The sequence below is a fragment of the Pelophylax lessonae genome, assembly GCF_965119305.1.
Source record: "Pelophylax lessonae genome assembly, chromosome: 3".
In the NCBI taxonomy this organism is placed as follows: domain Eukaryota; kingdom Metazoa; phylum Chordata; class Amphibia; order Anura; family Ranidae; genus Pelophylax; species Pelophylax lessonae.
In genome coordinates this window covers 134,827,980-134,855,946 of record NC_138770.1, presented here as the reverse complement: position 1 = coordinate 134,855,946, position 27,967 = coordinate 134,827,980, and positions in this window count along the sequence as shown.

Here is a 27,967-nt window from a genome sequence, read left to right as displayed (position 1 = left end):
CCACCTGCGGTAAATTATGTAAATTGATTGAACAAGATTTGGAAAGGCACGCAATTCTCTATAAAAGGCCTCTCAGCTAACAATGCATACTGTTTCAGATCAAAAGCCATGAGGTAAAGTAACTGCCTACAGAGCTCAGGAACAGGATCATTGCAAGGCACAGATCTGTAGAAGGCTACAAAAAATGTTCTGGTGCACTGAAATAGGGATCGACCGATTATCGGCAAAGCTGATATATCGAGGGCCGATATGCACTTTTCCCGATATATATCGGAATCGGCCCTCGGAGTTTACCAATATTGCCGAAAGTGCATGTACTGGAGTGATGCCAACAACTGATACGGCTGACGTGCGGCGGAGGTCCCTCCCCACCGGGAGACCCAGGTAACCAGCCTGCATGGCCGCCGAAGACCCGATCAAAGCCGCATTGGGCTCTGATCGGTTCTTCATGCAAAAACCCGGATGTGATGTCATGAGTGACATCACTTCCGGGTACTGTCTGGCGCCAGATTAAAAAAAAATGACAGCATTCAAAACAGCCAAACTTGGCGTTTTGAATGCTTTTAAGTGCAGAGTAGGGGTTTGGGGTCTTTTAGACCCCCAGATCCCTCCACAAAAGTACCTGTAAAAAACAAAAAATATCGGACGATACCGATATGCATTGGCCAAAATATCAGTATCAGTATCGGCAACGAAAAACCGATATCGGTCGATCACAACACTGAAGGTTCCCAAGAGCACAAGAGAAGTTTGGCACAACCAGAACTTTTCCAAGAGCTGGTCACCTGGCCAAACTGAGCAATTGGGGGGAGAAGGGCCTTAGTAAGAGAGGTGACCAAGAATCTGATGGTCACTCTGACTGAGGTCCAGAGATCCAGAGATGGGACAAAGTTCCAGAAGGACAACTATCACTGCAGCCCTCCACAGATCTGAGTGGCTAAATGGAAGCCGCTCCTCAGTGCAAAACACATGAAAGCCCGCTTGAAGTTTGCAAAAAAGCACCTGAAGGACTCTCAGAATGTGAGGAACAAGATTCTCTGGCCTGATGAAACTAAGATGGAAATGTTTGGCCTCAATCCTAAATGTTATGTCTGGAGGAAACTGTGGAATCAGAGGGTCCTGCTCATTAAAGCTTACAATCTAGAAGGGAGGATCAAGTGAATCAAAAGGTAATAACTGTAGGGAATGAGCTAATGGAGAAAATTTAAATACAATTGTTAGGTGTTGGTAGGATAGGCTTCCCTGAAGAGGAGGGATTTCAGGGAATATCTAAAAGCTAATAGAGTAGATAGTCTAACAGGTTGGGGTAAGGAGTCCCATAGAGGAAAAAAGAAGAAGAAGTGCTTGGCGCTGCCAATATATGTGTTAGAAGTGTGGAAGGTAGAAACTAGTATAAATAACACAGATATCACAAATATTGCAAATATTATGCACGATTGAAAAAAGTGGTGGATGTTAGATAAATAAGTGAGGTATTAAATATTCAAGAGGTAAAAACAGGAATAAAGTGTAAAAGCATAAAACCTAAAAACCAATATTTAAATGTATGCAGAAATATAAATAGGTATGCAAAAAATGAATAAATAGAAAATGACGTATATATCCACAATATACTCCAGTAAAAAATATATATAGTGCCCTTCAAGTGAGGGTGAAGTGGTGATGTTGAAACAATAAATAAATATATGAGTTCAGAAATGGTATTATAGTGCAGTGAGTATTTGGTGATATGTAACACAGGTGTATAAGTGATGATAAAAAGGTATAATAGAAGAAATTAGTAAATATAAATTAATTTACAGTGACTTGGGTGACCAAAAAGTGACGTGTGCAAAAAAGAAAGAAACCTCAGTCCCAAACCTGGGAAGAGAGAGTGCCCAATATGGTTCCCCAAAATAACAATGGGGTGAGCCACAGATGAAAGAAAATAAATCCAAAAAAATAATAATAAATAATGCAGAAAAAATTATAAAATGGTGACTAGGTGATTGTTACGCAGAATATCTCAAGATCAATAGTGTGCTAGTGAAAAAATGCGCAAAAAATGTGGTCAAAAATGCATAGGAAAAAACATCCACTGAGTCCTTAAAAAGCGCATAGAGGTATAACAGTCCAAAATGGTGATGAGGTGCCAAAATCACAGGTGCGACCGGTTGGATGGTTCTAGAGTGAAGACTATGGTGTTCCCCTATTCAATGGGTCCGGTGCTCCCCTTTCTAGTAAATACCGAGCTTACCAGAAAGTACTACCCCTACAGGGGTAGAGCGCAGGTCGATATTTGTAGGGATCGCTTCCAAAGCAGAGGGGTCCGGTCACCTGGTCCACTTCTAATATTCCAATTGCCCGAGTCACAACTGCTTGGCGTGTTAGTAGGGGTATTCCAACATTAATGCTCCAAACAAGCCATTCCAGGACATGTGTATAAATAAAGAAAGATGCCTCCAAATGGTGAAATACCGCTAGACTTTTATTAAAACATCCAAGATAAAAGCAGGTACTCACATAAAAACAATGCTAACGATACCTCAGGACTTAGGAGCCGCAAGGTCCTCTCTGGCGGTGGGGTGATGAGCGGTAAGCTTTCTCCCGACCGGAGCTGTGTCCCAAGCCGATCAATACAATACAAGCGGAAGTGATGCGGTGCGCACTCTACATGTTTTCGTCGTATGACGTCATCAGGAGTAGCCTAGCAGGTTACTCCTGATGACGTCATACGACGAAACATGTAGAGTGCGCACGGCATCACTTCCGCTTGTATTGTATTGATCGGCTTGGGACACAGCTCCGGTCGGGAGAAAGCTTACCGCTCATCACCCCACCGCCAGAGAGGGCCTGGTCACGAAGGGGGTAAAATCTTCCGGGGCTGAAGTGGTTAAATACCCCATGGCTAATCCTGTATGTGGAACATCCTGTATGTGGAGTATCCTGTCAGAGTCAGTTTGGTTTCATTTTATGGTGCATATCACATTTGTATAATACATCAAATGCATATACTTACTTGTTTCTATTTCCATAGACCTCATATTTATTACTCTGCTTTGTATTTTAGAACTTCTATGTAAACTTATATATGAGCATCCCTGAAGAAGAGCATAACTTTGAAGTCTCGAAACGCATCACCTTCTGCTTGTTGTTTGTGCTATATATGACATACTCTTTAGCTCTAATATCTTATGCCTTTCTGTCCTTTTGGACAATTTTATTGTTGTGATAAATAAAACTTGTATTTTATTATATGTAGCAAGTTTTCCAGCCATTGGGCCTGATGTATGTCTGTGTAACGCTCCTGCGTTTTATGTATGATGTGGATTTACAGCTGCAGAAATATTCCACTTCAGTAGTCATGTAGAGAAACGCTGAGACACCAATCCCAACTCCCAAAGACTCATCATGTGTGGATGATCTCAATTCAGCAAGTAAATACACACACTCAATAAGATGTTCCTAGAGTGACTTATGTATATAGTAACACAGTGATGATAGGCTGAAGAGACAGGTTGGGTAGAGATGGTAGATGACAGACACTTGAAAGGAAATGTTCTTGAAAGTAAGATAGTAGCAGATGGAATGTAGATAGGTTAGCAATCATGTATGGTAGCAGATGATAGAGTAGCAGGTGAACATACAGGAGAGACCAACCCAGTGCAAGAGCAGATGGTAGTAGGCTCAAGAGCTAGCAATCTTAGATAATGCAGATGTAATAATAGTCCTTAGTATGCAGAGCTAGATAGTGTAAGCTTTAGTATGAAGGTTATAGAGGTTTCCCCTGTGGGGTACTTATCACTAGTAGCAATGTAGCAGAGGAGAGGTTCGGCAAGAGCGGATGATCCGGTAGCGGGATACAGGGATCAGCGCAGCGTGGTTCCGACAGCGAGGTATGCTTGCAAGCATGGGAGCTTCAAGACAGGTTAGCATCAAGGCACAAAGCAGGTTGAACGAACACATGTGAGTGAGAGCTGGTGATTTAAATAGCTGTTCAGTCCGGCGCTCAGTGATGACAGCATCAGTCTTAAAGGTGTATGCGCACCTTACCAAAAGAGAATGGTGGGGCGCATACACTTAGGAAAAGAGTAATTAGGGTACCCAAAGGTACCAGAACATTACAGTCTGCCATTGTTACCCATTACTAATCCAGCCCATGTGAGCTGCGACCCTGGGTGTGAGAACTGAGACAGTGACAACTCCGGCATCTTGGTTTTTGTGGTTTTATTGTAAATAAAGGGGATGGGAGAAGGGAATGAGTGGGATACTCCTTTAGGCTTAACTAAATACAATTCGGGACTTTCTCCAGAAAATGTCTGTTACCACTGCCTTGATGCCAGCCGACGCTAGCCAGCGCTCACTGAGGCTTAGAACACACTATCTTGACAGAAGTGCTGAATCCTCGACCCTAGGTCCAGAAGACTCAGGACTGTGAAGCATAGAACTACTGACACTGCTGCACTGCAAAGTCACTGACCACCCTCTCCAGCCTGGCACTGGCTGGAGGTAGCTTGCTGTGAATTACTGTATAGCTGCAACTCTCAACTGGTACTCTGCACAATTCAGGGCCCAAAACCGCAGGCGCCCCCTTTACACTTTTAGCTCTTCAGGGTCCACTGACTATGTACCCCCTTTTCTACTTCAGGGTCCTCAACCTAGGTACCCCCTTTACAGCTAGCTGACACTGAATCCCAGAACCTCCTCCGGAGTGGTCTCCTCTAACTCTCCAGGCAGACCCCCAGGGGCAATCCTCAGTACTCACGACCTGTGTAGGCTTTCCTGGGACTGAACCCCTCTCGCTCTCCACGGCTTCTCGGCACACCAGATCCCCTCAGCTCAACTCAGCACTCTCTGGATTCTCGAGCGACACCCCGAGTAATCATCTTCCTCAAACAGGAGGAGAGACAGCCGTTCTCTCTCTCCAGGGACTCTGCTCCCGCCAAAGATGCCGGGTCACGGGTTTCCCCCAAACTTATACCCACTCCCAGAATCCTTTGCAGCATAATCTGCCTTCTGGGGTGGTTACCATCTTGAATGTGTCCCCTGATTGGGCTTCCTCCACTACCCTATGAGAAGCCTCTCACAGGAGCCAGTGGGGAGACTTCCCCTTCAACAGGCACACCTTGAAATCATGACACCCTACCAAAAGAAATCATGGCTATGCTGTTAGGCAGACAAGGCCCACTATACATTTACCTAGCACCTACCTGTAGGGTGCTACATATACATTTATATACTCATGCTTTTTTTGCATTTCGGCCAATGCTGCCTACAATAGTCCCACCTCTTGGAGGCATTCTTTTCTTCTCCAATAATTACCTTGGACCATTCAGTGTAAGAATTATTAACCACTTCTCCCTGAATAATGTCTTTTAGCCAGTTTTCTATCCATTTGCAAACTGATCTTTCCAAGCCTGTAGTCTTTACCATTAGCTGTGTGTGTGGGGAACTGTGTCAAATGCTTTTGCAAAATCCAAGTGAACTACATCCACAGCCACCCCTCTGTCCAAGATTTTACTTACCTCCTCATAAAAAGAAATCGGGTTTGTTTGACAACTTCTGTCTTTCATGAATCCATGCTGTCTGTTGCTTAAAATATTTTTTTCCAGCAAGAACACATCCATGTGGTCTTTTATTAAACTCTCCAGTATCTTTCCAAATACAGAAGGCAAAATAACAGGTCTATAGTTACTTGGCAAAGACTTTGATCCCTTTTTAAATATAGGCACCACAGTGGCCCTACGCCAATCCAGTGGTACTATTTGAGTCCCTAAAAATTAGAAACAAAGGCTTTAGAAATTACAGCGCTCAATTATTTTAGGAGGTGTGGGTGGATGCCATCTGGTCCAGGTGCTTTATCCACCTTTATTTTCTGGACCATATAACTTTTGAGCCATTGTGGATCATTTGGGGTTGTGTCAATACCATCCTCATTATGGCCATGAGCTTCCCCATGCTCTTTTGTATACATAGAGCTGAAGAAAGTGTTTAATAAACTTGCTTTCTCTTTGTCCCTGGTCACCCACTCCAGATTATTTTGTAAAGGGCCTACATGTTCAGACCTAAACTCTTTACTATTAATAAATTAGAAGAGTTTTTGGGGGTTTGTCCTACTATCTTTTGCAATCTTTCGTTCATTTTGAATTTTTGCGTCCTTGATTTCCTTTTTACATATTCTTTTATATTCTTTGTAACAATTAAACAATAATAGTGTTCCTTCATTTTTATATATTTTAAAAAATTGTTTTCTTATTATTTATAGCTTTTCCAACTTTGGCCATGGGCCACATAGGTTTTAATTTTTAGCCTTTTAAACGTATTGCCCATGGGAATATAGTTACATAGTCACATAGTTAGTGAGGTTGCAAAAAGACATCAGTCCATCCAGTTCAACCTATGATGTGTGTGTGTTTGTGTGTATGTGTTTGCTGTTAACCGTACATTGTATACCCCTTTAAGTTGTGGTCTTTAAGATGCTCATCTAATAGTTTTTTAAAACTATCAATGCTCCCTGCTGATACCACTGCTTGTGGAAGAGAATTCCACATCCTTACTGCTCTGACAATAAAGAACCCCTTACATAGTTTAAGGTTAAACCGTTTTTCCTCTAGTTTTAGTGAGTGGCCCCGTGTCTTACTGTACGTGTCTTACTTTCTCTGAAAAGTTTGTTCCTTATGCTAGGGTCACCAGTACAATATTTGTACATTGATATCATATCCCCTCTCAAGCGTCTCTTCTCCAGAGAGAATAAGTTCAAAGCTTGGAGTCTTTCCTCATAGCTCATGTCCTCCATTCCACTAATTATTTTTGTTGCCCTTCTCTGGTCTCTCTCCAGTTCCAGCACATCCTTTCTGAGGACCAGTGCCCAGAACTGGATGGCATACTCCAGATATGGCCGGACCAGAGTCTTGTAAAGTGGTAGAATAATCTCTTTATTTCTGGAGTGAATCCCCTTTTTTATACATGCCAGTATTCTGTTGTCTTTGCTTGCAGCGGCCTGGCATTGCATGCCACTGCCAAGCCTGTTGTTCACTAGTTCCCCCAGGTCCTTTTCCGTCTTAGATTCACCCAGAGGTTCCCCTTAGTGAGTAGCTTGCGTTCGTGTTTCTGACGCCCAAGTGCATTACCTTTCAATTTTCAACATTAAACCTCATCTGCCATGTAGTTGCCCACCCCGTTATTTTGTTCAGGTCTGCTTGTAAGGTTTCCACATCCTGCATAGAAGTTATTGCCCTGCTTGGTTTAGTATCATCCGCAAATACCCAAATTGTGCTAGATATCCCCTCCTCTAGATTGTTTATGAATAAATTCAACAGGATTGGTCCCAGGACAGAACCTTGGGGGACCCCACTTTCCACACCCGCCCAATCCGAGTACTCCTCATTTATCACCACCCTCTGGACTCGCCCTTGGAGCCAGTTCTCTATCCAGGTGCTCACCCTATGGTCCATACCTATGTACCTTAGTTTGTACATTAAGCGTTTGTGGGGAACTGTGTCAAATGCCTTTGCTAATTCCGGATACATTACATCTACATGCCTTCCTTTATTTAAATGGCAACTCACTTCATTATAGAAGGTTAATAGATTTGTCTGGCAAGAACGATTTTTCATGAATCCATGCTGATTACTACTAATAATACCGTTTTCATTACTAAAGTCTTGTATATAGTCCCTTAACATGCCCTCCAAAACCTTGCAGACTACTGATGTTAGGCTGACTGGTCTATAGTTACCCGGGATATATCTCTGCCCTTTTTAAAATATTGGTACCATGTTGGCTTTTCTCCAAACAGCTGGCACCATACCTGTCTGTAGACTATCTGTAAAGCTCAAGAATAACGGCCTGGCTATCACCTAGCTGAGTTGTTTAAGAACCCTCGGGTGCAAGCCATCTGGTCCCGGTGATTTATTTATGTTGAGTTTCTCTAGTTTCCTTTTTTGTCTATCTTTTGTTAACCATGGGGGTATTTCCTGAGGTGTATTATTTAATTTAGCATTTCAAGCTGGGTTAGTGTAGCCCCCCAATTATTTTGTGAAGACTGAAGAGAAGATATTATTTAGCACTTTCGCCTTCTCTCTGTCCTCTGTGGCCAGATTCCCTTTGTTGTCTTTTATGAGGCCAATGTGTTCTGGCCTTGCTTTCTTACTATTTATATATCTAAAGAATTTATTGTTTTTTTTTTTACTCTCTTCTGCTATATGTGTCTTGTGTTCTAGTTTAGCCGCTTTGATTTCGCCTTTACATTTCTTATTGCACTCTTTGTAATGTTGGAAAGCTGCCAATGACCCCTCAGCCTTGTATTTTTTAAGGCCTTTTCTTTAGTATTAATATGCATTTTTATGTCGGAGTTTAGTCACCCTGGGTTTATTTTTGCTCTTTTAAATTTATTCCCCTTTGGAATGCACTGGCCAATCCCTTTGTTGACTATGCTCTTGAAGCACTCCCATTTTTCCTCCGTGTTCTTTGTTCCCAAGGTTCTATCCCATTTTATATTGTCTATCAAATAGCGCAGTTTAGGGAAGTTGGCTCTTTTGAAATTCAGTGTCCTTATATTGCCTTTGTGTTTCCTATTACTATGATTTATACTGAACTAATTGACCTATGGTCACTGTTTCCTAAGTTGCCCCGTATTTCTATATCCGTTATCAGGTCCGTATTGTTGGTAATCAGTAGGTCTAGTATCGCTTTGTTTCTTGTCGGTGCGTTCACCATCTGACCTATGTAATTGTTCTGCAAAATATACTTTGCCTTGAGTTTGCATACAGTCTTTTTGAAGAATTCCCATTTTTGTTCTGTGTTCATCGATGCTAATATTCCCTCCCACTGTTGCCTTTCTATCATCTCGAACCTGTCTGCCCATTCTCCCTTGACCTCTGACAACAACAAGGCATTTTCCTACACAAAACTGCAGTTCATTGGATATTTTCTCTTTTTTGGACCATTCTCTGTAAACCCTAGAGATGGTTCTGCATGAAAATCCCAGTAGATCAGCAGTTTTTTAAATACTCAGACTAGCCTGTCTGGCACCAACAACTATGCCACATTCAAAGTCACTTAAATCACCTTTCTTCCCCATTCTGTTGCTGGGTTTGAACTTCAGAAAGTCGTCTTCACCACGTCTAGATGTTCAGCAATTTTTTTACCAAGCAATTGAACAGGTGTAACTATAAAAGTGGCCAGAGTGTGTGTATATATATATATATATATATATATATATATATATAAATATATATATATTTATATATATATATATATATATATACATGTAGATCGTATAGCATATACATAATGAGTGCACCGCAGCTTACCAGCACCTTTATCGTGCTCAAGTGGTATAAATTGGCTCTAACACCTTCTCCTAATATTCACAGCTCTGGGCAGAAAAGTACTAGCATGGACATTCTGCGACCGAGCATTAAAAATCTGGGTGTTAGTAATTCCATGTATGGGCAGTGTAATATTTTGGCAATATATACTCTGGCAGGCTTTCAGCATATAAACTGCTTGTTGTAGAATTTCTTTTTTTTTTATATCCAAACCTTTCCCCTAAAGAAAGAAACATTCTAAAAAGGTTATACATTTTTTTTATTTTTCAAACAAGCAATGCTAATCTTATTTGGAGATTTGTGTTTCTTTGCGCCCTTTAATTTAGACAATGCTCAAATAGATTTCCTGCAACCAAGTGGTAAGTGGTAGTAACGTGTTTGCAAAATAAACACATTTGTGCTCCCTTTCGTTTTCTTTGAAGATGCATGTTGAAATTAATCAGCCTGTACTCCGACTTGGACCGGTTTCCACATATAAAGTAGGCCCTGAGGAAGTTATTCTTTATGGAGAAAATCCCTTCACTAAATTGTATCCTGTTGCCTTCCAACTAATAACACCAAGTTAAGTACTAGCGCAGGCCTCCCACTGAATGGGAACAGGCCGGTTTAAGCGGAGTGTAAAGCCATTATAAATTAATCAAGGGCAGGTTTAGTAGTAAAAGCCGTTTTGTTTTGTGTTTTTTTTTTCTTTTTTCCCTGATGTGTTTTATTAAATAAACCCAAATAGCATTTGAGGTGAGGGTTAACATTTCAACCTCTTGAGTAAGTTGCCGGCCCTGCAATGGTTTCTGGGAGGTAATTGGTGTGTGTCTACCGCTGTGCTTTTAATTAACTTTCCGCCAAACACCTGGCTTAAAATAGAACCTTAGCGTGCCTTTAAATGAATCTATAGAACAGCCCAAAATAAGTTTTGGCCACTATAATGGCAGCCTTCAAACTGTACTTATATTTAAAGGCAATAGGTAGTCTGTTTGACATTTTTAAAGCTCTAGATTTGGTGTTCTTTGTTTTTTTGTTTTTTAAATCAGCACCAGGGACGGTACGAATGATGAGTGTCTCTTGTACTGGTGACGGCTCTTTTCTTTGAAATTGTTCATCCTCTGCCTCCCAGATGCCCCTGCATGAGTGATCTTCTGGTGCTGTGGGGGTTATAACAAGCGGCTTCACCTGTGACTAGCGAGGAGCCAACAGTTCCTACTATACTTTGGCTATTTGGATGAATGCCTCAACTTTTGCCTGTTTGGCGGGAGTTAAGAATCATATATTGAAGCAGTAATTGTACTGCTTCTATTTATGACAGCGTATTCACATCTCGCAATTTGGGATTGCAGGCAGAATTGCTGCGATTCTGCCCACAATCCCAAATCTCAAGGCACTTTTAGCACAACGTGATGCCCACATTTGGGTGCTGCTATCCTTCAATGGCACCCCAAACGCAATGCAATTCTGCTGTGATTGTCACACAACAGGATCGCAGGGCAAACACACATAAGGCAGTCTGCTCAAGGGAATGGGCTGCCCTATGCAACATGCAGAACTGCGTGAAAAACGCAAGTCAAAATCGCATAGTAGGAACACTTGTTCTCACTACGCGATAATTTGAACAGGGTCTAAATGTTGTAAAAAATCCACAATGTTCCTGTTAATCAGAGATCATGTGATAAAAAGAGAAAACACGGTGCCATGTCAGTGCTGGTAAAAACAACACTTTATTCCAATATCCACTTACATCTGAATAACTTGCAGACTGCATGCAGAGGTGCTGTGGTATCGTGTGTGGTAATCCAAGATGGTAGACGGGGTAGGTTGGAGAGCTGCTGAAGATGTCTGCACCTGCTGAAGAAGACAACTGGTGCTAATTGCATTAGCAAACTCCAAGGTTCCCACCGCAGAGTGACCGAAGATAAAATGGCCCAATAGGGAGACCGCCGCTCACACAAGTCTGGACCCGCCACATGAGAAAGCAGGAGAATGGCAGCATCACAGGTAGAGATGTCGCGAACATAAAATTTTATGTTCGCGAACGCGAACTTCCGCAAATGTTCGTGAACGGGCGAACCGGGCGAACCGCCATAGACTTCAATAGGCAGGCGGATTTTAAAACCCACAGGGACTCTTTCTGGCCACAATAGTGATGGAAAAGTTGTTTCAAGGGGACTAACACCTGGACTGTGGCATGCCGGAGGGGGATCCATGGCAACACTCCCATGGAAAATTACGTAGTTGACGCAGAGTTGGGTTTTAATCCATAAAGGGCATAAATCACCTAACATTCCTAAATTGTTTGCAATAACATGCTTTAAAACATCCAGTGTGTGAATACGATCAGATATGATGTTGTATCGATCAGGTAGTGTAAGGGTTACGCCCGCCTCACAGTGACAGACCAAACTCTGACAGACCAAACTCCCCGTATAAGGCACCGCAAACAACCGCAAACAGTCCATTTGCAGTGGGCACAGTACAGTCTGTGGGTCTGACACTCACTGGCAGGCAACTGCAATTATATAACAGAGGTAAAATTAAATTCATTTTTTATCTGCAAGGTGCTGTGCCACCCTATATGAGTGGTGGGCAGTGGGCACAGTGCAGACTGTGGACCTGACACTCACTGGCAGGCAACTGCAATTATATTGCAGAGGAAAAATTAAATATATAAATATCACTACTTGTACTAAATTAATAGACAATGTTGTAATCCACTGCGCTTTAGGAAATACAGGTAAGACAAACCTGACAGAATAACACAAATAACACAAACTGCTTCTACTTAAATGAGTAAATATAACAAAAAATAAAATTCATCCAGAAAAAACAGGAACTGGCTTTTTCATTTGAATTTCAGTAGCGCAGGGATGGTGATAACCTCTTACCAAATAAATAGGATAACATATACCAAAATATATGAATCAGATGTGATAAATATAAGCATAAAATCATTAATACATAAAAACATGAAATCACATTAATAGGAGTCCATAAAGTCCATAGGTATAAAGTGCATAGAGCAATGAAAGTGCAAACATGAAGGATCACAGGTGCGACTTATGGGGACCACCCTTGCTTGCCACCACCACACAGAGACGGGAGAAGTATCTGAAATTCAGACTCACCAGACGCCTATGTCTAACCACTCTCATGGACTAGCCAACAACAGCATATAGTAAAATCAGGTTTCCTCCAGATCTCTGATTTGTGCTGCAAAGACTCCTCTGGAAGATTTCCTGGTAAATTTATAGTGCACTATAGTCCATGAGAGTGGTTAGGCACAGGCGTCTGGTGAGTCTGAATTTCATATACTTCTCCCGGAACTGTGTGGTGGTGGCAGGCAAGGGTGGTCCCCATGAGTCGGACCTGTGATCCTTCATGTTTGCACTTTCATTGCTCTATGCACTTTATACCTATGGACTTTATGGACTCCTATTGATGTGATTTCATGCTTTTATGTATTTATGATTTTATGCTTATATTTATCACATCTGATTCATATATTTTGGTATATGTTATCATCCTATTTATTTGGTAAGAGGTTATCAGTCACCATCCCTGCGCTACTGAAATTCAAATGAAAAAGCCAGTTCCTGTTTTTTCTGGATGAATTTTATTTTTTATTATAGGAAAAGTTAAATGAATTTTTTATCTGCAAGGTGCTGTGCCACCCTATATGAGTGGTGGGCAGTGGGCACAGTACAGTCTGTGGACCTGACATTCACTGGCAGGCAACTGTAATTATATTACAGAGGAAAAATTAAATTCATTTTTTATCTGCAAGGTGCTGTGCCACCCTATATGAGTGGTGGGCAGTGGGCACAGTACAGTCTGTGGGCCTGACACTCACTGGCAGGCAACTGCAATTATATTACAGAGAAAAAATGAAATGACTTTTTTTTATCTGCAAGGTGCTGTGCCACCCTAAATGAGTGGTGGGCAGTGGGCACAGTGCAGTCTGTGGACCTGACACTCATAGGCAGGCAACTGCAATTATATTACAGAGGAAAAATTAAATTAATTTTTTATCTGCAAGGTGCTGTGCCACCCTCAGGGCCAGATTAACGTAGGGGCTATTGGAGCTGCAGCTCCAGGCCCCTACCTTTATATAGGCCCCAGGTTGGCCATATTCACTGTTACCGCTCTTCTGTCACTTGTAAACACAGAAGTCTGGCTTCTATGCTCGCTTCCCCAGGCAGCTCCCTCAGAACCTCCCCACACAGCACGAAGGCCGGACAAGGAGGGACAGTTGCCGATGCATGGATGTGTTTATGGGCTTCAGAGACAGCATCCCATGTGGAATTAGGCAATTAGGCATGCATGGCTGCACCCTTCCTCCTCTGGGTGCATGCCAAGGCACGGCCCTTAAGGCCCTTCAAAATCCTCAGCACCAAGCCCATGATGCTCTTAATCCGGCCCTGGCCACCCTATATGAATGGGGGGCACTGGCAGTGGGCACAGTTCAGTCAGTGGGCCTGACACACACTGGCAGGCAACTGCAATTATATTAAAGGGTAAACATTTTATGACTTTTTTATCTGCAAGGTACTGTGCCACCCGATGAGTGGTGTGCACACAGTACAGTCTGTATATATATATATAGAAAACAAATAAATAAAAGCAGACTAATGAACCAGCCCTAAAAAGGGCTTTTTGGGGTGCTGTCAGGATGCTGTCCTTACAGTAGGAGTGGACACAGAACACTGGCCTAGCTAATGATTTCCCTATTAATTCAGCAGCAGCAGTAGCAGCAGCACCAGTGGCGGCTGGTGAAGTTTTAAGATGGGGGGGGGGCGTAAGACCCCGCCCTTCCATTTCGACCCCTCCCATTTCTCAGAAGCCCCACCCCTTATAGACTCCACCCATTTTGTCCCCTGTATTTTGCTTGCGTGAACAAATTCTCCCAATATATCACATATTAAGGGGTCCATCGGTACTAGTATATCCCATAATAGGGAGCAGGGGCCCTATTATGGGATATACTGTGAGAGACACCCTATTATGGGATACACTGACTGAGAGTGGCACAAACCCCACAGTACAGACTCCCCCAGCACAAACCCCTCAAGCACAAAAGGGCAGTTTGGTTGCCCTTCTCTGCACTTTCTCCAGTTCCCTAATATCCTTTTTGAAAACTGGTGCCCAAAAACTGAACTGCAAATTCCAGAAGAGGTCTTACTACTGATTTGCACAGGGGCCAAATGATATCTTTCTCTCTGGAGAAAGGACCTTGCTCGCTTTGGAAACCGCAGCTTGACATTGCATGCTATTATTAAGCTTATGATCTACCAAAACCCTCAGATCTTTCTCCACCATTGATTTCCCAGTTGCCCCCCCCCCCTAGTATATATGATACATGCATATTCTTAGCCCCCAAGTGCATAACTTTATATTTATCAACATTAAACCTCATTTGTCACCTAGTTTCCCAATTAAACAGTGCATTGAGGTCAGCTTGTAAGTTGGAGACATCCTGTAAGGACGTTATTTCACTGCATAGATCAGTTGTCATCTGCAAAGACTGAAATGGTACTTTTAATTTCAGACCCTATATCATTTATAAAGCTATTAAAAAATAAGGGTCTCAACACTGAACCATGGGGTACACCCCTGATAACCTTAGACCATTTAGAGTAAGAATCATAAACCACTACTCTCTGAATTCTGTCTTTTAGGCAGTTTTCTATCCATTTACAAACTGATTTTTCCAAGCCTGTAGACTTTACCTTACACATTAGCCGTGTGTGGGGAACTCTGACAAACGCTTTTGCAAAATCCAAGTATACTACATCCACAGCGACCCCTCTGTCCAAGGTTTTACTTACCTCCTCATAAAAAGAAATCAGATTTGTTTGACAAAATTTGTGCTTCATGAATCCATGCTGCCTGTTGCTTAAAATATTTTCTTTCCAGCAAGAACTCCTGTGTGTGGTCTTTTAATAAACTCTCCAGTATCTTCCTGACTATAGAAGTTAAACTAACAGGTTTCTAGTTACTTTTTTTGTTTTTTTTTTGTTTTTTTATTTGGTAAAGACTTTGATCCCTTTTAAAATATAGGCACCACATTGGCCCTACGTCAAGCCACTGGTACTATTCCAGTCATTAAAGAGTCCCTAAAAATTAGAAACACAAATGTCCTTCTCTAATGCTAAATAGTCTCCAGAGGGGTTCACAGCACCATTCCCAAGATCTTCATATTCATTGGAAAACTTCCCCTGGGTTAAGACTATTATTTCCCTAACCAGCATGTGTCTGTCCCTCTCTACAAACTCCCCACACAGTGAGCCTGCCAAAATGTCTCCTGCAGGGCCTATATATAGTCTCTATGAATCTAAGATGGCTGCTCAAATCTCTGGCGAGTCCTGTGTCTTATCAGGTACAGTGCAGAAGACAAGTCAGTCTGCAAGATTTCTATAAGTCCACAGGTAACTGTATGATTGCTAAATTTACCATTGCCAATTCTGCCACCTGCTTAAGTAGTTATTCTGTTCATGTGCGCCAATCCCCTATATGCCATCAAGTTCTGCTGTGGAGGGTGAGACTGGTGTAACCGAGTGGCTTTAGTCAGGTAAAGGCTCTGTCAAAAACCTGCATGGGAACCCACACATCTGCAGCGACATCACTGTTGTCTTACAATGTATGAGGCCTGATTTTTGATTGCATTGTTAATCACACATGATAGCTTAGAGAACTACGAGAGCAAACATTTGCCAAGAGGTGTGCATAGAAAAGGCAGGCTAAGCATAAACATATTTCACATATGTAACCTGTTTACAGAGTCTATTTTGGGGTTGACCATAATTAAATCATCACATAAATAATCATTTGAAATGAATATGTGGAACTCTTAATACATATTACCAGCTCCACATCTCCTACTTATATAGATTGAGGTATATAATGTATATATTTAGAGTTACATATAATCTACTTTAAACTGTCAACTGCTGGTAAAAGGGATGCTAAGTAACGCTCACTCACTGAAAATGTATTCACTGCTCGTTCCTAATAGAAAGATTATATTTATTGACCTTACAAAAGGGCAATTATCATTTGCAAAAAGCTGTAACCCCTTGTAACCGATCCAATTTACTATTAATGTAATCAGATGACCCAAATAAGACTTCCATTCAAATTGCAATGGATGTAAAAGAGTAGCCAATGCAGTGTGTATGTTCTGCAGCATGGGAAGTGACAGGGAACCCAAGATAAAACTTGAAGCTAAACCATGTGCACAAAAAAGACTCCTTCAGGTTTGGTACGGATTTTGGGGGGAACCTCATGACAAAAAAATAAAAAAACTGGAGCAGGGTCTCCCCCAAAATCCATACCAGACCCTTATCTGAGCATGAAGACTGAAAGAAAGAGGGGGAAAGAGTGTGCGTCTTACCCCCCTGAATCATACCAGGCCACAAGCCCTCAACATGGGGTGGTACTTTGCCAGGGGGACCCCATGTTGATGAGGACAAGGACCTCTCTACTGAGCCAGGGTTGAGGGGGGTGTGGTGATTGACTTATAGGATCACTTACTTATCGAGAGAGGGCCACACTTTTGTCCCCCCATTTCCTGGTCTTCCAGGCTGCATGCTTGGATAAGGGTCTGGTATAAAATTTAAAAGGGGCCCTAAGCCATTTTTTTTTAATTTTTGGTAAAAAGTCCCCCCCCCCCCCCAAAGACTGGAGGGGACCTCACACCATTTAAAAAAAATGTTCAGCTCTTTTTTTTTTAATTCTGTTGTCAGCGAGAAATTCCCTGCTGACAGCAAGGATAAGTTGTGGTTGTTAGGATGCTGCCAGCAGGGCTGAGTCACTGGTTGTTAGAATTTGGGTTCACACCTCATCCCTTTAAACCCAAACGCATATTAATTACACAGGTTCTGTGGCTGATTAAGGTGAAAATTATACTCACTTGGTACCTTATTTGCATTAAATTAGCCTCAGAACCTGTGTAATTAATATATGTTCAGGTTTAACGGGATGAGGTGGCAACCCTAGTTAGAATGCTGGCAGATACCGGCTCCTAACAACCAAGGCAAAATACATCAGTTTAGGTCCGCTTCCTGAACAGATACAGATGTAATCAGATGATCATCCATTTACATCTGATGAAAAACAGACAGACGAAACGCCGTGTGAAAATGTGCTCTGGGGAAAGCACTTAGGTGTATTACTGATCTGATTAGCTTAAAATATAATCACGAAAACTATTATAACATTTTCTTCTAAATATGCCTAGCCATAGTGTTTGAAGACAATAGACACAATCTCATGCCTACAGCTCCCTTGAGATGCCAATGTTTGCCAATAGCTATTGTTCCCAATAAAGGAGAGGCGCTGGTAGCATCTGCCTGCACCACTCTTCTACCCCCTCCCCCATCCATTCACACAAACCTGCTGGATCAGCAGACCAAATCTTGCAAGTTTATAGAAAGATCTCCAACGCTCATTGCAATTCTTGCCCTGAAGCAGGTTCAGATGTGTCTGCTCATCCATCCACCCTATAATGGGCAGGCTAAGTCCATTGTGTAAAATGCTTTTAAGCCTCTAGGGTTATGGATTGCAAAATGGTTGTATTTTTGCTTTATCAATATCCCCATATGTATAGTTTATTTGACATCTATGGGTTTCTGCACTTGGCCCAGTTTACTCAAATTATAGAAGTAGAGTAGAATCACAGAAATAGGCAAAAACAATGATAGGTAATGTTTCCTTTATAAAAGCATCATTCTTTATGCAGCGTATAGGCAATCTAATTTTGGAATGATTGCATTACCACCCTAATGTGGAGTATGGTATTTTTCTGGAGGTAGCATGCGTTTTAGTCTCTTCTTTTCCCATTGCTGATTTGCTGCTATTATTAGTAGACGCTACTTTCCTATCCAAACAGCAACACTGAGAGATAATTATAGAATTCAAAAATCCCAGGGTGTAAATTATACCCACAGGACCTTGGAAACTCCCAGAGGAAAAAAAGTGTTTTTTTTCTGCCAAGGTTCTGTCATTCTTTAAACTGAATTCCTTTCAAGAGTAAGTGTTTCTATGCCTGAGACAGATCAGGGCAGGCAATGCTAAATACACGTTCTACTATTGATTCTAAATTTAATGAGAATGTCTCTAAGATTTGTAATAAATCATAATCTTACACTCTTCTTATTCAAAGTCAGCAAATTCTTCAATATACCATTATTCTTCTAAAGAAGAAATTCATTTTTTCCTTTGGGATTAAAAGTGAAATTAGCTTTAAATACACAAAACCAGATATTAATTGAGACACTTTAGGAAGTGTCAAGATTCTCAAAGACCTCTCTGTATACTGCTATAGGCTACATACGGTATATACACTAATCAGCCATAACATTATGACCACCCACCTAATATTGAGTATGACCCCCTTTTGCTAAAATAGCGCTGACCCATAGAGGCATGGACACCAAAGTAACATCCACATGAATGGCAGGACCCAAGGTTTCCCAGCACATTGTCCAAAGCATCACACTGCCTCTGCCAGCTTGCCTTTTTATACTGCATCCTGGTGCCATCTCTTCCCCAAGTAAGTGATGCACACTTATAATTACCTTTTCCTTTTTGTATAAAGTTTGATCCTTTTATTACTCTGTTGTATACTCTTTTCAATGTTTAGTGGCATTTACAGTCCCAAACAATTGGGGGTACCCTCCTTGTCTCTGCTTATCGGGATGATGGCCAATAACACTGGGTATTAGGTGATATGATTTAATATTCTCTTGCACACACACTTGGCCATCCACATGATGAAAAAAAAAACACGATTCATTAGACCAGGCCACCTTCTTCCATTGCTCCGTAGTCCAGTTTCGATGTTCATGTGACCATTGAAGAATGTGGGCACGGGTATATATATATATATATATATATATATATATATTTGTATACATGCAGTATACCATTAATTAATAGGGGGGATTTACTAAAAATGGAGCATTCAGAATCTGGTTCAGCTATGCCTAGTAACCAATCAGCTTTTAACTTAAAGTGGAACTTCACCCTCCCGATGACGATCTCGCCTCTTCACCCCCTCCTTCTTTTTCTCTGCTGGAGTCGGGCATCATTTTTTTTCCTTCTGTTTAGCTCTATTTTTTTATGTTAAGTCTGCCCCCCCCAACCCCCCACACACACAGGCGATTGATGTGCTCGCTTCCCGCTATGCCTCCCGGAATATGTACGTCACATATCCCAGGAGGCATAGACTTTCATTGAGGAAAAAGGGGAGGGGCGGGCCTATTGGCGCGTCATTGAGAGGCCTGCCTGCTGAATCTGGAAGAGCCAGAGAGCCTCTCAATGATATCAGAGAAAACATGGCGGTGTGAGGCAGAGCTTTGGCAGGGCATGAGATGATCTCTGAAATGTCCAGATACCAAGATCAGGTAAGTGGGGCAGAAAAAAAAAATTTGGATAGGTCGGTCGCAGTCCCTCTTTAAGCTTGTTCAATTCAACTTTGGCAATAAAACCTGGAAGCTTATTGGTTAGGCACAGCTGCACCAGATTCCGTGTGTTCCAGTTTTAGTAAATCTCGTCCCTAGTGCCAATAGGGAATAAACGGCACAACCAGGTCTGGTCATGCTATGTCTCCTCTGCAATAAAACAAACTTGCCTGCCTCTTTTCAATCTTGTGTATCCACTGAGCTGTACATGCATACAGGTTTCCAAGTGATTTTACCATATTAAAGGGGTTGTAAAGTCAGAAGGTTTTTTTTTTTTTATCCAAATGCACTCTATGTATTAAGATAAAAAGCCTTCTGTGTGCAGAAGCCCCCCCCAGCCCCCTAATACTTACCTGAGCCCCCTCTCTATCCAGCGATGTCTGCGAAAGCCTCAGGCACCCGGGACTCTCTCTGCTGATTGGCTGAGACACATCAGCGGCGCCACTGGCTCCAACTGCTGTCACTCAAACGCAGTTAGCCAATTAGGACAGAGAGGGGGCAGGACCAAATGGAAGCTCCGTGTCTGATTGGATACACGGAGCTGCAGCTCAGCTCAGGTGCCCCCATAGCAGGTTGCTTGCAGTGGGGGCACTCAACAGAAGGGAGGGGCCAGGAGCTCAAGCCAGGGACCCGAGAAGAGGAGGATCCGGGCTGCTCTGTGAAAACCAACTGCACAGAGGAGGTAAGTATAACATGTTTGTTATTTTATTAGGAAGAAAAACGAGACTTTACAATCACTTTATGGGTCCATGCACACTAGGGGCATAAATAAATGCCAGAGCCTCTGGCAGAAAAAGGGGCAGAAAAAATGTTGCTCATAGTAGTTTGTATTGCACAAGACTTTAGGGAAGTTTATGGGCATGTGCTTTTATAATTGTTTTTTTCCAAAACATTCCCCTCTGCTTATTTTTCATTATAATCTATGTACGCTTGAAAACGCCAAATTCTCATAAACGGCTTGTTTTAGCGCGTTTAGCTTTTTTTTTTTCTCCTCTTAAAAATGCACTTATGATGTGTTTTTTTTTTTTTCTGCCTCTAAACCAGCCTTTTTCAACTAGGGTGCCATGGGGTGGCTACACGTTTCCTCAGAGGTGCCTTGGCAAAATGCCTAAAATTGCCCAAAAATTCCATACAAGCCAGTGGGTGGATCAAATCTGCCTTTTAGCTACATCAAGGTATAGGTTTTCATTGTGCACCATTATAACCTTCTAGCTGATGGCATCCTAACAATCAATTATGTCATCGGTTGATTTTTTTAATACGTTTTTTTATTGAGTTTCAAAAAATATACAGTTATACAAAAATACAAACAAACAAACAAAACAAAACACAACAACAGTCATCGGTTGATAAGGAGTATATCAAGTGCCTGCACAGCATCCTTGTTTGCCCCTCCCCTGCCCCTCTCTGTCAGCACTGAGGTCACATTGGCTGAGTGAGGAAGAGGAACTTAACCACTTAAGCCCCGGAGGATTTGGCTGCTAAACGACCAGAGGGTATTTTGCGATTCGGCACTGCGTGACTTTAACGGACAATTGCGCGGTCGTGCGACGCTGTACCTAAACGAATTTGGCGTCCTTTTTTTCCCACAAACAGAGCTTTCTTTTGGCGGTATTTGATCACCTGTGCGATTTTTTGATCACGCGCTATAAACAAAAAGAGAGCGTAAATTTTGCAAAAATAGCAATATTTTTCCCTTTTTTTTTATATGAAATTCCCCCCAAAAAAAATGTAAAAATCAAAATTTTTTAATATTTTCGGCCAATTTGTTTTATGCTACCTATGTTTGGTAAAAAAAATCGCAAAAAGCGTATTTTGATTGGTTTGCGCAAAAGTTATTGCGTTTACTAACAAAGGGAAAGATTTTTGTCATTTTTGTTGTTTTTTTTTTTAACGCGTAATGGCGGCGATCTGCGATTTTTTTTGCGGTACTGCGACATTGCGGCGGACAGATCGGACCCTTGACTGACATTTTTGACACTTTTGGGGTTACCAGTGACATTTCTACAGTAATCAGTGCTATATATATGCACTGTTACTGTAAAAATACACTGGTAGTGAAGGGGTTAACTTTATTTGAGAGGGAGGGGCTGTGTGTGTCCCTAGGGGCGTGATTCTAACTGTGATTGGCTGTGGCTTCAACTGTATGCAGAGTGATCAATGGATCTACATAGTAGATCCATGTGATCATCTCTCATACAGAGAGGAGAATGACAGGCAGCTTGTTTACACAAGCTGCCTGACTTTCTCCCTCTCCCCCGCCGATCGCAGAGTGGCCGGCGGCGATCGGGTCCGCCGGTCACACGCGCGGGGGGGTCCGTGACCACGCGGGAGCGGGAGCGCGCCTCCGGCGGCGCGCGCTCGCTCGCTCCCTAAACCCTCACAGGCGAGCGACGTAGACCTACGTCACTTTGCCTGTGAGGGGCTGACCGCCGCCGTAGATAGTCGTGCGGCGGTCGGCAAGTGGTTAAGGAGAAGAGAAACTCTGGGATACTAGTCACTACCAGTGTGCAAAGGTGTGTTTGCTTTGGAAGAATAAATCACCTCAAATGTTGTCCTACATGTGTGATTGTTCCTGTGTTGTGTAAAATGATTAACTTGGTTTTTTACATTTTAGAATGGGGTGCCTCCAGATTGTGCATAATTTTAAAGGGTGCCTGGACTGAAAAAAGGTTGCGAAACACTGCTCTAAATGCCCTAACATGCATGGACACATAGGATAACATTGAGCTCCTTCTACAGGCAGGAGAAAAAAAACACAAAACTCCTATAGAAGCCATATTTTTTATGCCCAGTGTGCATGGACCCTAAAGCTTCCATTAGTGGTTGGGTTTACCTTAACCGCTTGCCGACCACCGCAAGTACATATACTGCGGCGGTCAGCCCCGGCCAGGCAAAGTGACGTATCGGTACGTTACTAGCCTGTCACTAGCTTGTGAACCAATAGCGGGCGAGCGCGCGCCCCCGGAGGCGCGCTCCCGCCCCGGCTCGTTCCCTAACAAGTCCGTGCGTGTCTCGCGATCGTCCGCCGTGAAGGGAGAAAGGCAGGCGGCTAATGTAAACAAAGCTGCCTGTCATTCTTCCCTGTGTAAAAATGGAGATCATATGGTTCTACTATGTAGGACCGTTGATCTCTGTTCTTACACCAGTAGCCATGTCCAATCACAGTTAGAAACACGCCCCTAGGGACACACTTAACCCCTCCTTCCCCAATACAGTTAACCCCTTCCCTCCCAGTGTCATTTTTACAGTAACAGTGCATATGTATAGCACTGATTACTGTAGTAATGTCACTGGTACCCCCAAAAGTGTCAAAAATGTCAGTCAAGGGTCTGATCTGTCCGCCGCAATGTCGCAGTCCTGCAAAAATCGCAGATCGCCGCCATTATTTGTTAAAAAAAAAACAACAAAAATCTTTCCCTTAGTTAGTAAACGCAATAACTTTTGTGCAAACCAATCAAAATACGCTTATTGTGATTTTTTTTACCAAGCATATGTAGCAGAAAATAAATTGGCCAAAAATGTTAAAAAATTTTGATTTTTACATTTTTTGGGGGGGGGGGGAAATTTCATATAAAAAAATGTGAAAAATATTGTTATTTTTGCAAAATTGTCGCTCTTTTTTTGTTTATAGCGCATGATCAAAAATCGCACAGGTGATCAAATGCCACCAAAAGAAAGCTCTGTTTGTGGGAAAAAAAGGACGTCAAATTTGTTTAGGTACAGCATCGCACGACCGCGCAATTGTCCGTTAAAATCACGCAGTGCCGAATCGCAAAATAGGCCCTGGTCAGGAAGGGGGTAAAATCTTCCGGGGCTTAAGTGGTTAAAGCTTAAGGTATGATCTGAATTGCATGCTTACATTGGCCCAGCTTGGCACAATGTAAGTATGCACACCTCATATTTGAGGGACCGCTGGGGAAGGTGACAATCATAAGAACAATGATAGCAGGGGGACTCAACAAAGAACACCTTATATATATATATATATATGCAGTATATCCTTTTTTTCTTTTTTTTTTTTAGCTAATACAAGGTGTTCTCTGATTGGATGAGGTTGAGAGGAGTGGTGATGATGTCAAGATCAGCACTTCATCCAATCAAATAATGTCTTGTAATCATTTAACAAAATGCAAGGCATTCTGTGAACAAATGAATTCCTTTCATATTCATATTCGGATAAAATATTGTATGTAATGACAGAATACAGTGTTGCTGATGCTGTCTGTGACAACTGTACTGTTCTGTAACACCACATATAGTTTAAAGGCATCTTCCAAGCTAGTAAAAAAAAAAAAAAAAATTTCCATGAAGGTCACATTAAAAGGATGACCCTTTTCTCTGTGTACAGTATTTATAAAAATCTGACAGCTCCAGGTGACCAAGAAAAGAACTGACACCCTTCTATGGAGCATACAGCAGTAAGTCAGAACCAGATGTTGATTAGCATTCTTTTCTTAACGCCATATATTTGCCAACACATCAGTTGTAACAAAATGAACTGACTCCTCTTTATGATAGGAATGTCAAGGCTTAAAGCTCCCTGTGTTCACACAAACTTTGACTTTAATGTGCAGATTTTAGGATTGAACTTCTCTCTGAAGATGAAATCAGTGTGGGAAATGTAGTTTGTATACATTCTTTTTTGATGATACGTTGTATTACTAGGCAAGTCTAAAACAGAAAACCTGTCCTGGTTTAAATGTGCAGTAATGCCTCCTACCTCTCTGTTAAGTGACAGACCTCCCATGACATAAGGCTAGTTGTGTATGCTTTATACAAACATCTTTGACTTTTATGTGCAGATTGCAGAGAATAGCCTTCTGGGTAGTCTTTCAGAATCTTAAAACAATGACAAAGGTGCATTTGAGATTCTCTCTGAAGATGATATCAATGCAGGAAATGTGGTTTGTACTTTTTTTCTGATGATTACTGAAGAGTTATAAAACAGAAAACTGTTCCTGCTTAAAATCGGGCATGCCAAACTGGTGTTTTTTGGGTCACGGGCACACCTCTCACTCCTTTGTAGCCCTGAGCATTTAAAGAATTTAAATTGAACTATGCACCAACTGTTCTCCAGGTAATAAAAGCTACACTTCTTTACATCATTTTCATCTCAATACTTCAGAAAATGTTTTTTTTCAGGACTCCTTCTCTGGGATAAAATGTTATACGGTGCAATTTTTACTATACACTTTAAAACTTTTTTTTTTTTGAAGGTGAATAATTTATTACATATACAACAACACAGTGGTGATATTGCGATGTAAAATCTGAACATATAATGTGAATAGATATAGTCCAAAATGGGTGACGAATGAATCTTCACTGGTGAATTTTTTTTTTTTTTAAAGAAATATTTATTGAGTTTTCAGCAATTAACAAATTATGCAACAATCCACTCAAACACGAGCGTAAAAGTACAACAGTAAAACATGTTTGGTATACAGTGGGTGGAGTAATGGCCCATATAACTGAATTCAAAGCAGAGGAACCGGGGTGGCTAGGGACCAATACTAATGTCAGCAGAGAAAGGGAAGAGGGAGAAAAGGGAGGGGGTGGGGGGAAAAGGTGAGAGCAGGACGAATGCCCTGAGTGGAGACGAGTCAGGTGGGATAGAGCAATAGAAACGGGAGAGGGAGGAGAGGAAGGAAGAGAAGCGGGGGGGGGGGGGGAAGGAGGGGAGGGAGGGGTGACCAGGTTAGCAGACATAGCAGTATCAAAGAACTATCTAGGTATATCACATACGTTTAATGATCAATTACAGCCAGAGGGGAGAGAGGGGGGGGGCAGGGATAACCTGATGATCTTGTAGTAGGTAGTGATAGTAAAGGGCAATTTAGAACCATCTACAGAATCCAGGAGGAGGGGGGGAGCAGAGAAGTAGGAGTCAAGGGTGTAAGCTATTGAGCTGTATCAGCCTCCGGTGTCTATTGGGGGCAGAGAAGTGTTCGGGTGGAAGCGTACCAGATACGCCTGCCATTTCCTCCAAAACTTAAGTGGGTTGGACTTGAAGACAGTTAGGTCCAGACGATCCTTGGTGAGCAGATTATCCAAGTCTGATTGAAGTTCTTTCACATTGGGGGGGGGAGGGGGATATCCAATGTCTGAGAATGGTCCTACGGGCAAGCATTAGGCACGTGGAGATCCAGGCTTTATGGGCGACCAGTATAGACGCCTGGGTTTTGTCATGTGTGATGTAAGCAAGCGGAGATTTATTGTCCAAGAGCCCAAACAACAGTGAAAGGGGGTTTTTCGTGGGAAGGAGGCTCGTGACCCTATGTATCAAAAGTTCCACGCTGTCCCAGAAGGATGACACAATTGGGCAACTCCACAGCCGGTGATGCAATGTAGGGCGGTGCGCTGAGCACCTGGAGCACCCTTGGAAAGGAACATGCAGGGGAGAGGAGGAAAATGGAGAATAGGCATGGTGAAGTATTTTCAATTGCTGCTCCCTCCAAAATTCGTTGGTGTTGAAGGCACATGTGGTGATATACCCCGCTATCAGGAGCCGCTTGGAACCAGTGATATTCAGGGTCTTGTCCCAGGAGGATTTGGTGAAGTCCATTCGTGTGTCCAGTATTGTGGCCTGAAGAGGGCGGTAGATGTGAGCGAGCTTAGGGTGTTCCACAGATAGGATGGTATCCAAGATGGAAGGCATGAATCTTTTAGATCTGTCCCTACACAACTCCATGGCATGGGAGGTGACCTGATGAATATGCAGGAAATGGTGGACAGGGAGTTTATACAGACGTTGGAGGTCCTGGAAGGGGAGAGGTGCACCAGTTGATGAGTCAAACAATTGAGCAAAAGTCTTAAGTCCTTCCTGAGCCCAGGTTGAGTAGACTCTTTCTAGGTCCATTGTGTGCAAGGATGGGTTGCCCGCTATAGTGAGATGTTGGGATATGTGTTGCGGTAGACCCAACTTTTTCCTAATTTCCCTCCAAGCCACAAGAGTATCTCGGAATAAGATGTTCTGCTTGAGATTTGGGGGGAGATCCTTTAGTTTGCTATGCAGGAGCCCCGCTAGTGAGAAAGGGACTGGGATTTGAGATTCCAAAGAAAAATTCGAAAACGTAGAGGACCCCTTTAGCCAATCCATACCCACTCTCAACAGGCAAGACAAATTATATAGTCTAATATCGGGTAGGTTTGCGCCCCCAAGGGACTTTGGGGGGTATAGATTGGGGAGGGAGATCCTTGACCTTTTGGTTTTCCACAGGAACCTGGAGAGGGATTTGTGTAAAGTATTAATATCAGTGTGTTTAATAAGCAGGGGAAGTGTCTGCATAAGATACAACAATTTGGGGAACGTGACCATTTTAAAGAGATGACACCTGCCTAGGAGAGACAGTGGAAGGGAGACCCAATTGTCCAATTCTACGGCTAGTTTGGCTATCAACGGGGTATAGTTTAATTGGTATAAGGAGACGGGAGATTTACCTATATGAATACCCAAGTATTTAATACTGGTTTTGTCAATGGCAAAGGGGGAGTGCGACGTCCACTCCAGAGAGCGCGGTTGGCCGAGAGGAAGTATTTCACTCTTCGTATAATTGATGCGCAGACCTGAGCACACTTTAAATCTGTCAAAGATGTCCTTGACATGGTGCATGTCCCGCTCTGGGTCGGAGGTAAACAGCAGAATATCATCTGCGAACAGGGTGGATTTAATTTCCTCTCGACCAATCCAAATGCCCTTCAGGGGGGATGTGAAGGATAAGTGTCTGGAAAGGGGCTCTAAAGCTAGATTAAATAAGAGTGGGGAGAGGGGGCAGCCCTGCCTGGTGCCCTTGTGCAGGGGGATGGGATCCGATAGGATATTAGAAGTAACAACATTAGCCGTAGGGGAGGCATACATTGCCGATATGAGGTGGAGGAAGGGGCCTGAAAAGCCGAATTTTTGGAGGGCCAGACGCAGCCACTGGAAGCTAACATTATCAAATGCCTTTTCGGCGTCTAATGTGATAATGGCATAATTGTTGGAAGGGTCGGCTCGTGCTTGTGCCAATACTGCTAAGACCTTGCGGATATTAGAGGTCGCGGAGCGCCCCTTGGTGAAGCCTGCCTGAGATGGATGGAGGAGAGATGGCATGATCACGGCCAGTCTGGAGGCTATAATTTTTGATAGAAGTTTAGCATCGAGATTGATCAGCGACGGTAGGAGCCTGGCTCCGTAGCATCCTTACCAGGTTTCGGGATGAGCTT